General features: G+C 43.8%; 1 protein-coding gene across 4 annotated transcripts in view; it reads left to right on the top strand.

Moving 5' to 3' along the window:
* The window catches only part of MARCHF1 (membrane associated ring-CH-type finger 1), a 711901-nt gene that overhangs the window by 268354 nt on the left and 430638 nt on the right, over positions 1-12909 (top strand). The gene's annotated exons all lie outside the window — the stretch shown is intronic.

The following is a 12909-nucleotide window of genomic DNA, read 5'->3' as shown; positions in this document are numbered from 1 at the left end:
ATTTCTAAAGATCTCTCCAAGTTGCTTTGAAGAAAAATTATGTAAATGGTGCCTATATATACTGCAAACTGCCAACTCATTCATCACTGAAATTGCAGTCTATGGTTTATTGTTTTAGGCAGCCAGGAGGATTGCCATTTATAGTTGCCTTCCAGAAGCTTACTTCATAAACTTTTTTTTCCCTAAAGTTGCTCACTCTCCTTGCTCCTTATTGTTTTGGGAAAGGCACATGTTAACATGGTTACAGAAGTGTCGTTCTCTAATTGCATAAGGTGCAAAGATCAATTTCTTGGAATTGTCACTGGCTTCTCAGTTCCATTCCAGTGTATTCATTAGTGCACAGTTATTCTGTGCAGTTATTCAATCTGGTACAGATACAATAGAGCACTATAATAATTTTAGGAATTGACCTATACGGTAGACTCTAGAACTACTAATTTGAAGGGAAGTATTACAGGGCATGGATTTTTTTTGTACATTAAAAATCATTTAAAAAGAGGATGCTATGCATGGTTTAAGCTTGGCTGTTGCTACATATATCAAGCTATCTCAGGATTATAGATTTTTTTTCCTTTTAAATTAAACCAATTAACTCTATTTTGCAGTAGAAATAGACTATTACCTAGAAGATCTCATAGGCCTTCTCTCATAGGGTAGTACCTAATTAGGCAGTCTCTCAAGTGCCCCTTCCCTCTGTGGATTTTGCAAGCATCCAGAGTATCACCTGGTTTGAACTTACACTAATGTTTCTACATACAATACAGTATTCTTACTGTATTGTAAGTATACCTACTCTAATATTGCATGATTGTTCTATGAGAGGTGAACTTTTGCCTCTCCTTAGTTAGCATTGAGACCAGGTTATAATCTTCCAGTCTACCTGTCCTGCTACTATGGTATGTGGGGGTGGTGTGTGTGTGGTGTTCCCCTCCACCCTTTCTAAGAATGTTACTAGGTTTAGCAATGAATGTACTAATCTGTGCTAGCAAACACTGATTTGTGATAGATCCCACCTACTTCCAAATTAGCTGTTGAAATCAGGTCTGAGTCTGATCTGATAGAACTCCTTGCTTACACCAGTATGAATCTAGTGCAGTCAGTGGAGTTGAATCTTTTTTAAAAATCAATCTAAGGGCTTGTCTACATGAGAAAACTAAATGGACCCAGCTATGTCACTCCAGAGTGTGAACAAATCCACTTCCCTGAGTGAAGTACTTCAGGTAACCTAATTTTTCTGTCAACCTAGTTACCACCTCTGAGGGAGCTGGTTGCATGAAGTAGTGGGTACACTAACATGAAACAGAGGTTCAGCTGCAGCCATGTCATGGTAGCATTTCAAGTGTAGACAAGCCCAAGTACATCAGTCTCACTGTTGTGAAGAAAAAATGATCTGATGTCACTATGGGAGAGAGGGAATCTTGTTCTTCATACTGTTACATTTTTGTGGCTATGTCACTGAGTTGAGAGGTTTTCAGACTTGTTTTATGTTCTACACAAAAACATCCTGCCTAGGAAGGTTTGTTTTTCACTCTTGAAGATAGACAGTGCACTCAATTAATAGTGTTTGACCCAGTAAAGAAACCAATTGAAAACACAGAGAGGTAGCCAGCCCCACATTCAGTGATGGCAGAACAATGAGTCAACTTGATAGAAGCTACTCCTGTGTTGAACAATGTTTATTTTTTTTTGCAGTTTTTAATATATTGTCTCCAATCTAGGTTCTTTTCTCAAATAGTTTTAAATCATGGTATAAACATAACAGCTGTTGGCGACAAACAGGTACTACTAAAGAAAAGTGACAATGACTTCAGTTATCCGCATGTCTTGGTTCTGTGTTACCAAAAGAATGTTCTTCTTCTATATGTAGTTGTAAACTTCAGTGATGTGATAAATTACATTAAAAAAATACTTTTAAAAACAAACTACAGGTTGAAAGTCTCTAAACCAGGCCTCTGATCCAGTAACATCTGTGGTCTGGCACAGATGTTGCAGGACTAGAGTCCTGTTGGAGGGTCAACAGTAGGAGTGGAGACCCCCGCGGAGATGACAGAGCAGCAGGCTGCCCACAAACAAGCTGATGGTGGGGCTCGGAGGCCCGGCATGTGGCTGCCTGGTAGGGCTGGGATCTGTAGTAGCAGTGCCTCGGTGGGGCAGAAAGCTGCGGCAGTGGTGGCAGCTGCCAAGGAAGGCCCGAAGCTGAGGCTGCCTGGCTCCGAAGCTGGGGAATACAGCTGTCAGGCGTGTCCCACAGCCTCAACATGTGGCTGCCCAGCAGTGCTGGGAGCCAAGTAGAGGTGGCTGCTCAGTGGAGTTGATGAAAGCAGGGCCAGTGGCAAGAGGACCAGACGTGATCTCCCCTGCTCCGGCAAAACCTGTCGTCTGGCACCCTAGGGACCTGACCAGTCCCAGATAAGGGAGGTCCAACCTGTACCACTTTTCATTGTGTCTTAATAGTTTCTGTGTGAAATATGCTCAGTTTACATGTTTAAATATGTCAGCTCTACTACTGAACCTAGGATCTGGGACAGAGCTGGGATCTTTTCTTCTAACTGCATCCTTGCCAGTTAATAGACTCTGCATTCCAAATTATGTCCTTGGTTATATCCATGTAACCTCAGCCTCTTCAGAAAAATGTTTGGCTGACAGAACATTGGAGTATTATTGGAAGGGGGAGTCATTACACCAGGCATGTCACTGCAATAGGAGCTATAAACTGTCCATGAAAGGGAGTCAGTTTTGAGGAATTTGAAACTTTTCAGAAACTGGCTTGGTTGGGGATATTTTCTGTTTCTAAGCTTGGGCTCTTTTGGAGGCTAATCAAAACAATTTTGTTTTGAATTTAGTATGTTAGACCCAATGCAGCAAGTTGAAACCCTAAAAATGTTTAGTTTTGAGTGGCACACATTTTTCTATTGTTTTTTGTGTGCTTGTTTTTTGTTTATGAACTCTTTTTTGAGATTTGTCTTGATGTGGGAAGATGTTTTTTTAAAATATCCGCATATTCTTGGGAGTGGACAGGAGACTTCCTGTTTTTTCTAAATGTGACTAGTGTAGAAAGAATGACTGGTAAATGTGTCAGGGCATTGTTCTTGCTACCAAGTATATGCCACTATCTGGCTGGATCATGTACTTTTTCAGTCCTAAACACACATCAGATTTTCTTTCACCAAGATGTATTTATTCTTTTCTTATGAAGCTAGCCTACAGTAATTGTAGGCTAACAGCAAGGAGGGGCTTCTTGATGGTCTCCATTCCACAACCGAGACTCCCCTTCTGAGGTTTCCTTTGTAGCTGCCCTTTGCTTCCTGTTACTCCCACTTATATCCTCCCCATTACGTTATTAATGAGTACAGAAACCCCCAACCAGGTATAATTGGCTTCAGTTAAGCCTCACTGCTTCTCAGACTGCAGCAAACCTAGTGACCAAAGGCTGCTACTAGTACCTTGTTGTAATGAGACAGAAGCTTTCTGTGTTTAGCTGGTGCTTATCCTGTTTAAATATTAGGAGAGAGCCATCCTAACTTGTAAAAGTAAAAACTACTTAAGTACCTAAATATATAGGGTTTTTTAATTAAGCACCTATCTTTTGGAAAGTAAACTGAGTAAGAAGGCAGTTCCCACGTCTCTAGACTGTCTACTAAAAATATAACTGTTTTTATGCCTAGCAATATACCTCACGATTAAATAACAAACTGTTTGGTGTTTTCATGGGTAAAAACTTCGAGACTGAAATACAGGCAGTCCCCGAGTTATGCGGATCCGACATATGTCGGATCCATACTTACAAACGGGGCTTTTCTCGCCCCGGAGGACGCAGGCGGCGGGAGCGCCCAGACGCACCGAGATCCCGCTGCCCACGTCCTCCGGGGCGAGAAAAGCTGCTCCGCGTCTCCCTGGTCTGCTGGGTGGGGGGGGCCAGCAGACCAGGGAGACGCGGAGGACGCGGGCGGCGGGACTGCCCAGACGCGCCGCAGTCCCACCGCCCGGGTCCTCCGCGGCTTTGCTCCGCATCTCCCTGGTCTGCAGACCAGGGAGACGCGGAGCAAAGCCGCGGAGAACCCGGGTGGAGGGAGCGCCCAGATGCGCCGCAGTCCCGCCCGGGTTCTCGGCAGCTTTGCTCCGCGTCTCCCTAGTCTGCTGGGGGAGTCCAGCAGACCAGGGACGTGGAGCAAAGCCGCGGAGGACGCGGGCGGCGGGAGCGCCCAGATGCGCTGCGGTCCCGCCCGGGTCCTCCATGGCTTTGCTCCGCATCTCCCTGGTCTTCAGACCAGGGAGATGCGGAGCAAAGCCGCAGAGGACCTGGGCGGCGGGACGGCGGCGCATCTGGGTGGTCCCGCCTCTCGCATCCTCCACGGCTTTGCTCCACGTCTCCCTGGTTTGCTGGCCCCCCCGCCCCCAGCAGACCAAGGAGACTCATAGCAAAGCTGCGGAGGACCTGGGTGGTCACCGTGGCGGGTCTCGGTCCCACCGCCCGCGTCTCCATGGTTTTCTGGGGGAGGGGAGGCCAAGCTAGTGCGCCTCCCCTCCCCCCAGCAGACCAGGCTTTTCTCGCGGACGCCTGTGGTAGAGCAGCTGGGGCGCTGCCGGTTGGTCCCACAGTGCTGCTCCTCGGCACTACTGGACCAACCCGGCAGGACCCCAGCTGCTCTGCTCCAGGCATCCCCAAGTCTGCTGCTGCTGAAACTGACCAGCGGCTGACTACAGGAAGCCCGAGGCAGAGTTGCTCTGCCCCGGGCTTCCTGGAATCAGCTGCTGATCAGTTTCAGCAGCAGCTGACTTGGGGACACCTGGGGTGCTGCCAGGTTGGTCCCCGCAGCGCTGAAGTGCGGCGCTGCGGAGACCTACCCGGCAGCACCCCAGCTGCTGTGTCCCAGGCGTCCAGATTCAGCTGCTGTTGAAACTGATCAGCGGCTGATGCCTGGAAGCCCAGGGCAGAGAAACTCTGCCTCGGGCTTCCTGTAGTGAGCCGCTGGTCAGTTTCAGCAGCGGCTGAATCTGGACGCCAGTTCCGACTTAAGTACAAATTCGACTCAACTACAAACCTGCAGTCCCTATCTTGTACGTAACCCGGGGACTGCCTGTAGTTCATTTTGAAGCTGAGACTGCAAGGTTCGCTGGACAGCGTCTTTCACCTGGAAGTGTACAAAGTTCTAGGCTTTTAAAAATAGATGTTTTTAAGGGTCTCTGAATTGCACATTATTTGCTTTTTCCCTTGCAATATCAGTAAGGTAAATTTCACTTCATTTCCAATCGTACCAGAAGACATCTGTGTTTTTGAACAGTCAATACTTTAAACAGTACACAGGGAAAATTCATTCTGTGCTTCTCTCTCTCTCTGCCTGCCAATTTGTATGTTGCTATATAAAGGTTGAGATTGACAGTTAATTAGTTCCTTGGTGCTAATTTCCTACCAAAGTCTCTCAGAACGAAGGGTCCAGTCCTTTTAGTGTATATTATGACAAAACACCTATTTAAGTCAGTGATGGTTCTGCCTGAATTAAAAACTGCAGAAGCGGTATGTAAAAATGTCCTCTTTAAAAACTGTTTGTAGCTTGAGTTAGGATGATTTCACTGACACAGCTTACAAACCAGATTTGGCTAGAGGCACATGACTTGCAGAGCACTGTTGCATTAGAATGGGGTGCATGTGTGTGTCAAAAAGGCTAGGGCACAAGTGCTATGTTTTGGTTGGTTGATGCGTGGGGATTTTTATTAATTTGAATTATCAATGTGAAGGGAATGTGTTTTGTCTGGTGGTTATTTCTCCTGAGTAAGGACAAGTTTGGGAATTTAGAAAATGTGGGCATGAGCATGGGGGAGGGTGGGTTACAGAAAAGAGTGGTACGTTTATTTCCCATTAACCTAAGGTGCTTCAACCATAATTAAAAATCTGATAGGGTACTGTTTGTTTTTATAGAGCACTTTTCAGCTTATCTTGGCTTTCTCCTTAGACTATAATAGAGTTTCTTGAAGTCTCACTACTTGTAAGTTTTCTTTTTTTTGTTTTTTGGCCTGAAACTTATTTGTGATAAATCAATATATGGTTGAATCATTCAGTCCTCTTTTTCTCCTCTCTAAAAATAGCAAATGATTCTACGGATTATTAAAGAGCACTCCAGATTTTTTTAGTTACAGAACCATAGAACAAGAAGGAGCCCTGAGAGTTACCTAGTCTAGTTTTCTGCATTCAAGGCAAGATTAAGTATTATGCAGACCATTCCTGACAGGTGTTTGTCAAACCTGCTCTTAAAAATCTCCAATGATGAACATTCCACAACTTCACTAGGCAATTTATTCCAGTGGTTAACCACCCTGGCAGGAAGTTTTTCCTAATGAGCAAGTTAGGTTCAAATTTCTGCAGTTTAGGCTGGTTGCTTCTTGTGCAGGACAACATTGTTTCTCTCTCCTCCTCATAACAACCTTTTAGATATTTCAAAGCTGTTATGTACCTTCTCAGTCCTCTCTTCTCCAGACTGAAAAAAACCAGGCCTTTTTTCAAACAATTTTCCCCTTGTCATGTTTTTTAAACCTTTAATCATTTTAGTTGCTCTTCTCTAGACTTGCTCTAATTTGTCCATGTTTTTCCTGAAATTGTCGCACCCAGAACTGGATGCCATATTCCTGCTGAAGCCTAATCAGTGTGACGTGGAATGGAAGAATTACTTCTCAGGTCATGTTGATAAAATCATGCTAATACATCCCAAAATGAGTGGTTTTTTTAAAACAGTATTACACTGATTCATATTTACTTCATAATCCATGATGACTTCCAAACCCCTTTTCACAGTACTCCTTCCTAGGCAGTCATTTGCACACATACAAAATGGGAACTGATAATTTCTTCCTAAGTGGAGTCCTTCTTGAATTTAATCCTATTTAGCTCAGAACAAAGATTTACCGTCTCCCATTTTATTCAGCTCATTCTGAATTAGAATCCCATCTTCAAAATATTTGCAACCACTCCCACCTTGTTATGGTCTCTAAACTGTAAGTGTACTCTGTCATTATCTAAGTAATTGATGAAGATCTTGAACAGACTTGGATCCAGAACTGATTCCTATAGGATCCTGCTTGATGTGCCCTTCCAGTTTGACTGGGAACTCACTGATAACGTTCTGGGATTGGTTTTCCAACAACTTACGCAGCTGTCTTTATAGTTCTCAATCCTGGTTGTGTTTCTAGAGTTTTTGTGAGAAGGTCATGTAAGACAGTATCAAAAGCTTGACCAAAGTCAAGATAGTACCACATCTACCACTCCCCCTGCACAAGCCTCATTACCCTATCAAAGAAACCTATTAGGATTATTAACACAATTTGTTCTTGACAAATCTATGCTGATTGTGACTTGTAGATGTTTGCAAATTGATTGCTTTAACAACTTTCTGAGTATTCAAGTTAAGCTGTCTGGTCTCTAATTCCCTGAACTGTCCTTATTTCTCTCTTTTTCTAAACTGTCAGTATATTTGCCCTTTCCCTCAGCAATCCCACCAGTTTTCTATGAGTTTTTAAAGGTACTATCTAATGGCTTAGAGGTCACTTCAGTCAGCTCCTTGAATGTTTTAGAGTGCATTTTATCCAGGGTAGGGTTGCCAACAGATTTGCTGGAACCCGTGGCAAGGTTAGGACAGGTTAGGGACTATTTAGAGAATAGTTCCTAACCAAGAACAGGTTAGGAACTGTTTACAAAAGCTAAACTTACACAAATCCATGGATCCGGACTTAATGCATCCTAGTGTACTGAGGGAGTTGGCAAATGTCACTGAGGAGCCTTTGGCCTTTACCTCGGAAAAGTCGTGGAGATCGGGAGAGATCCCGGATGATTGGAAAAAGGCAAATGTAGTGCCCATCTTCAAAAAAGTGAAGGACGACGATCCAGGGAACTATAGGCCGGTCAGTCTTACCTCAGTTCCTGGAAAAATCATGGAAAGGATCCTTAAGGAATCCATTTTGAGGCACTTGGAAGAGAGGAAAGTGATCAGGAATAGTCAGCATGGATTCACAGAGGGTAAGTCGTGCCTGACCAATCTGATTAGCTTCTATGATGAGGTAACTGGCTCTGTGGACATGGGAAAGTCAGTGGATGTGATATACCTTGACTTTAGCAAGGCTTTTGATATGGTCTCCCACAATATTCTTGCCAGCAAGTTAAGGGAATGTGGATTGAATAAATGGACCGTAAGATGGATAGAAAGCTGGCTAGAAGGCTGGGACCAGCTGGTAGTGATCAACGGCTCGATGTCAGGATGGCAGTCAGTTTCTAGGGGAGTGTCCCAAGGTTCAGTTCTAGGACCGGTTTTGTTCAATATCTTTATTAATGACCTGGATGAGGGGATGGATTGCATCCTCAGCAAGTTTGCAGATGACACTAAGCTAGGGGGAGAGGTAGATACGCTTGAGGGCAGAGATAGGGTCCAGAGTGACCTAGACAAATGGGAGGATTGGGCCACAAGACATCTCATGAGGTTCAATAAGGACAAATGCAGAGTCCTGCACTTGGGACGGAAGAATCCCAAGCATTGTTACAGGCTGGGGACCAAACTGGCTAAGTAGTAGTTCTGCAGAAAAGGACCTGGGGGTTATAGTGGATGAGAAGCTGGATATGAGTTAACAGTGTTCCCTTGTAGCCAAGAAGGCTAATGGCATATTAGGGTGCATTAAGAGGAGCATTGCCAGCAGATCCAGAGATGTGATTATTCTCCTTTATTCGGCTCTGGTGAGGCCACATCTGGAGTGTTGTGTCCAGTTGTGGGTCTCCCACTACAAAAAGGATGTGGACGCATTGGAAAAGGTCCAGCGAAGGGCAACCAAAATTATTAGGGAGCTGGAGCATACGACCTACGAGGAGAGGCTGAGGGAGCTGGGTCTGTTTAGTCTGCAGAAGCGAAGAGTGAGGGGGGATTTGATAGCAGCTTTCAACTTCCTGAAGGGAGGTTCCAAAGAGGACAAAGAAAGGCTGTTGTGAGTAGTGAGAGATGGCAGAACAAGGAGCAGTGCTCTCAAGTTGTGGTGGGAGAGGTCCGGGTTGGATATTAGGAAAAACTAGTTCACTAGGAGAGTGGTGAAGCACTGGAATGGATTACCTAGGGAAGTAGTGGAGTCTCCATGAAGTCTCGGCTTCAAAAAGCCCTGGCTGGTTTGATTTTGTTGGGATTGGTCCAGCCTAGAGCAGGGGGCTGGACTTAATGACCTTCTGAGGTCTCTTCCAGTTCTATGGTTCTATGATTCTAAGGTAGGGAGCCCTGGCTCTGGGCCCTCAGAAAGGACAAGGCTGGGGGCTAGCTTTTTCCAGCCAGTCCTTCAGTGTCACCCATTCTGCATTACCCAGGGCTCCAATGACAATGACAACTTAAAGATCTTGGAATGCCGTACACTGCTGCTTTCATGGTAATGTCTGGGAGCCCCAGACCCTTTTTAAATCACTACACCGTGAGGCAGTTTCCCCTCCCCCATTGACAATCCTGATATCTAACTCGTCTATGTATTTTTAACTTGTTCTTTTCCCCATTTTAGTCTCTGATCCTATCTCATTATCACTGGCATTCACTGTTAGACCTCCATTTTTCACCAAAATAGTTTGTAGCATTTGGAAGTGATTTAGCATTTTTATTTCCGTATTTTGTTTCCCTTCCTCACTGAGTAAAGGACTGACTCTGTACTTGATCTTCCTCTTGCTTCTAATACATTTGTAGTTATTTTTAACCCTTTATGTCTCTAACTAGCTTGATCTTGTTTTGTACCCTGGCTTTTCTGATTTTATCCCTATGTACTTCAGAATGAACTCAACTACATGGCATTATAATGTGTTATTGCCACCCTGGCTTAAATCATAACTTTTTGCCGGGGTCCACTTCACAAATTTTTGAAGTGGCCTCAGACCACGCTGGGGGGCAGGGAGCTCAAAAGGAAGGGGGAGGGCCAGGATGCTTCAGGTTTCCCTACCCACAGACTCTGATTGGTCTGGGGTGAAGGGAGCCCCTTTGCCCCCCTCCCCTTCCCACTAAGCACCCATGCTCCTGGTGGTGGGAAGAGACTTCCTGTGCTCCCCCACCCTCAGGCCAATCAGGGCCTGAGGGAGGGGAGCACGCAAAGCCTCCCACCCTGCGAGGAGTGCACTGTGCTTCAAAGTTCTGTGAGCTCCTGGCAGGATGGAGGAAACTTTGTGTGCTTCCCCTTACCCCCAGGCCCTAATTGGCCTGGGGGTCGGGGAGCGGCAGGCCCTCCATGGGCTGGATCAACCCATTTGGCATGGCGGAGCTGGCCCGTGGTGGCCCTTTTGCCCACCCCAATTTAAGCTTTCTGTCACCTATGCATTGTCCTAGAGCTTTATTAGAAGTTGGTCGAAGTTGAATTATTGCAAAGATTAGTCTTTAAAAATAAACTACAGTGCTATTAGTACAGTCGATCACTTATTTTAGTTGCATTTTGGTTTGTCCTGATTTTGTTCATGAGTTATGAAGGCATTTTATGTGTTCAAGAATCAGAATAAATTAAGATGACTCCTTTTTATTTTGGCGGTAATTTTAAGTGCTTTTAATCAGTTGAAAAATTAACAGTTAAGTTAAACCACTATATAAAATAGCTGAATTATCCTATCTCTTGTGTTTTAAAACCTGAATATTTTATAACCTGGTACCTGTGCCTGTCAGATATAATAATGAAAGTGAACCTGGATATCATTTATTTTGCTGTTTATTGTAATACTTTTACAGTTGAGCTCACAGAGTAAATTATGTGGAAGTTCATAAAATGTCACAATGTATAATATTGCTTGGAAGAGGTATGAAAAAAGAAACTGCATAAGTCTAAACAGCAGTGCCTTCTGATATAACTCGAAGACTGTTTTAAACTCATGCTTGGTATGCAAAAAAAAAAAAAATGTCCAAAACTTATGCGGTGAGTGGTCATGATTAAGCAAACTGCCCTCTTCCCTTGGGTTCGCTAGGACTGTGCAGAACTCTGGTCTGCCCCCCTGCTTACCTGGGAAGTCGTCAATAAATTTAGACCAAGTACCAATTTGTGTTTTAATTAATGAGCATAACTTTATTGATGTTGCCACTTATCTTTTAACTTTGTTATTCATTAACAGATAAGAATTAAAAGAAAATGAATAAAAAAAGAAAAATACAAAAAAGCAAATTGTTTCTGCTAGCGTGATTACAAGGATACTTAGTGATGTCAGCTAGCTTGTTATCTAGTTTTTTAATTTTTTTAAAAAATTAATTTTTTTAAAAGAACTGCTACTATGAGGATCCTCAATCTTATAGCTTATCAAGATTATTTCTGCCCCAGGCGTCCTGATTTAGCCGCTGCTGAAACTGACCAGCGCTGACTACAGGAAGCCCAAGGCAGAGTTGCTCTGTCCCGGGCTTCCTGGAATCAGCCGCTGATCAGTTTCAGCAGCTGCTGACTTGGGGACGCTTGGGGTTCTTAAGTTGATTCTGTATGTAAGTCAGAACTGGCGGTCAGTTTCAGCAGTGGCTGAATCTGGACGCCAGTTCCGATTTACATACAGATTCAACTTAAGAACAAACCTACAGTCCCTATCTTGTACGTAACCCGGGGACTGCCTGTAATTTTACTGTTTGACAAAGCTATCTGTTGTTGTGCAAGTAGTTCTGCTATCCTACTCCAAATGTCCTCAAAAACATTCCCCAGTTCTTTTCCTAAATTTGACATTGGTAGAGAAACAAGGAAGTACACTGTAAATTAACCTTTTTTCCTTTTGAACTTATTGGACAAACTGGACAGTCCCTGTGGGAAAGAATTGATGGACACACATCAAATATCCATAAAGGGAGCGCACACAAACCTGTTGGAGAACACTTCACTCTCCCTGGGCATTTATTAACAGATCTTCAAGTAGCTGCTTTGTTACAAACCAATTCCACAAGCCAAGTACACAGAGAAAAACTGGAACTACAACTCATTCACAAGTTCGATTCTCACACCCATGGATTAAATAAAGATACTGGATGGCTGGGTCATTATCAACCTACCAAATAATGAAGGTGACAATGGTTCTTTGTCTATGTAGAATCTCATGATAAAATCTACATGTTTTGTCAGTCTTTAAGTGCTACCTGACCATTTGTTGTTTTCTAATTAATGGTTCTTATCTGCCTCCTTTTTTGACTATCCAGCCTTCAGGGACTTGGATACTATTCGTTTTTCTTATTACATTTCAGCTTGGCTTTTCCCTTAATATTTTTTACCCACTGCCTCTTCTTGTCCCGCCCCCCCCCCCCCCCCCGTTTCCCATATTTTCCTTCTTCTACCCTCCCCCTTGTCTCTTATTTATTTTGGTCCAGGATAGCCAACACTCTGGTCATCTGAAGAAGTAGGCTGTGCCTATGAAAGCTCATGATACCATCCACATGTTTTGTTAGTTTTTAAAGTGCTACCAGACTCTCTCTCTTTTTTAAAAGTTTATCCTTTACAGACTAACTCGGCTACCCACAGAAGCTTCATTATCCTTGTTGTTCAGTCCAAAAGGCGACAGACTATATGAACTTTGGATATCACTCCTATATGCACTTGGGTTGTATAGTGTAGTAGATAATGTAGAAAGGAAAAAGAGAACCTTCATGGAAAAGCAAGTATTTTTGCACTGTAACCAAAGGGCCACACATGTAACCTATCCAGGTATAGCTGATGGACACAGGGTGTCAAACTTGTTAAATAACTAAAGCCTGTAGTATCCAAATCCGTGTGTGTGTGTGTGTGTGTGTGTGTATACACACACACACACACACACACACACACACACACACACACACACACACACACACACATATATATATGTGGAAGGATAGGTATAAATTCTAGAATGAACATGGCCAAAAAACGCTGCTTTCTCATTTATTTATCTATATAGCAGAAAGCAGCATTTTTTTTCTGCCATGAAATCAT

This window comes from Pelodiscus sinensis, chromosome 5 (assembly GCF_049634645.1).
Source record: "Pelodiscus sinensis isolate JC-2024 chromosome 5, ASM4963464v1, whole genome shotgun sequence".
Lineage (NCBI taxonomy): Eukaryota > Metazoa > Chordata > Testudines > Trionychidae > Pelodiscus > Pelodiscus sinensis.
This window is presented reverse-complemented; position numbering and strand designations above follow the sequence as displayed.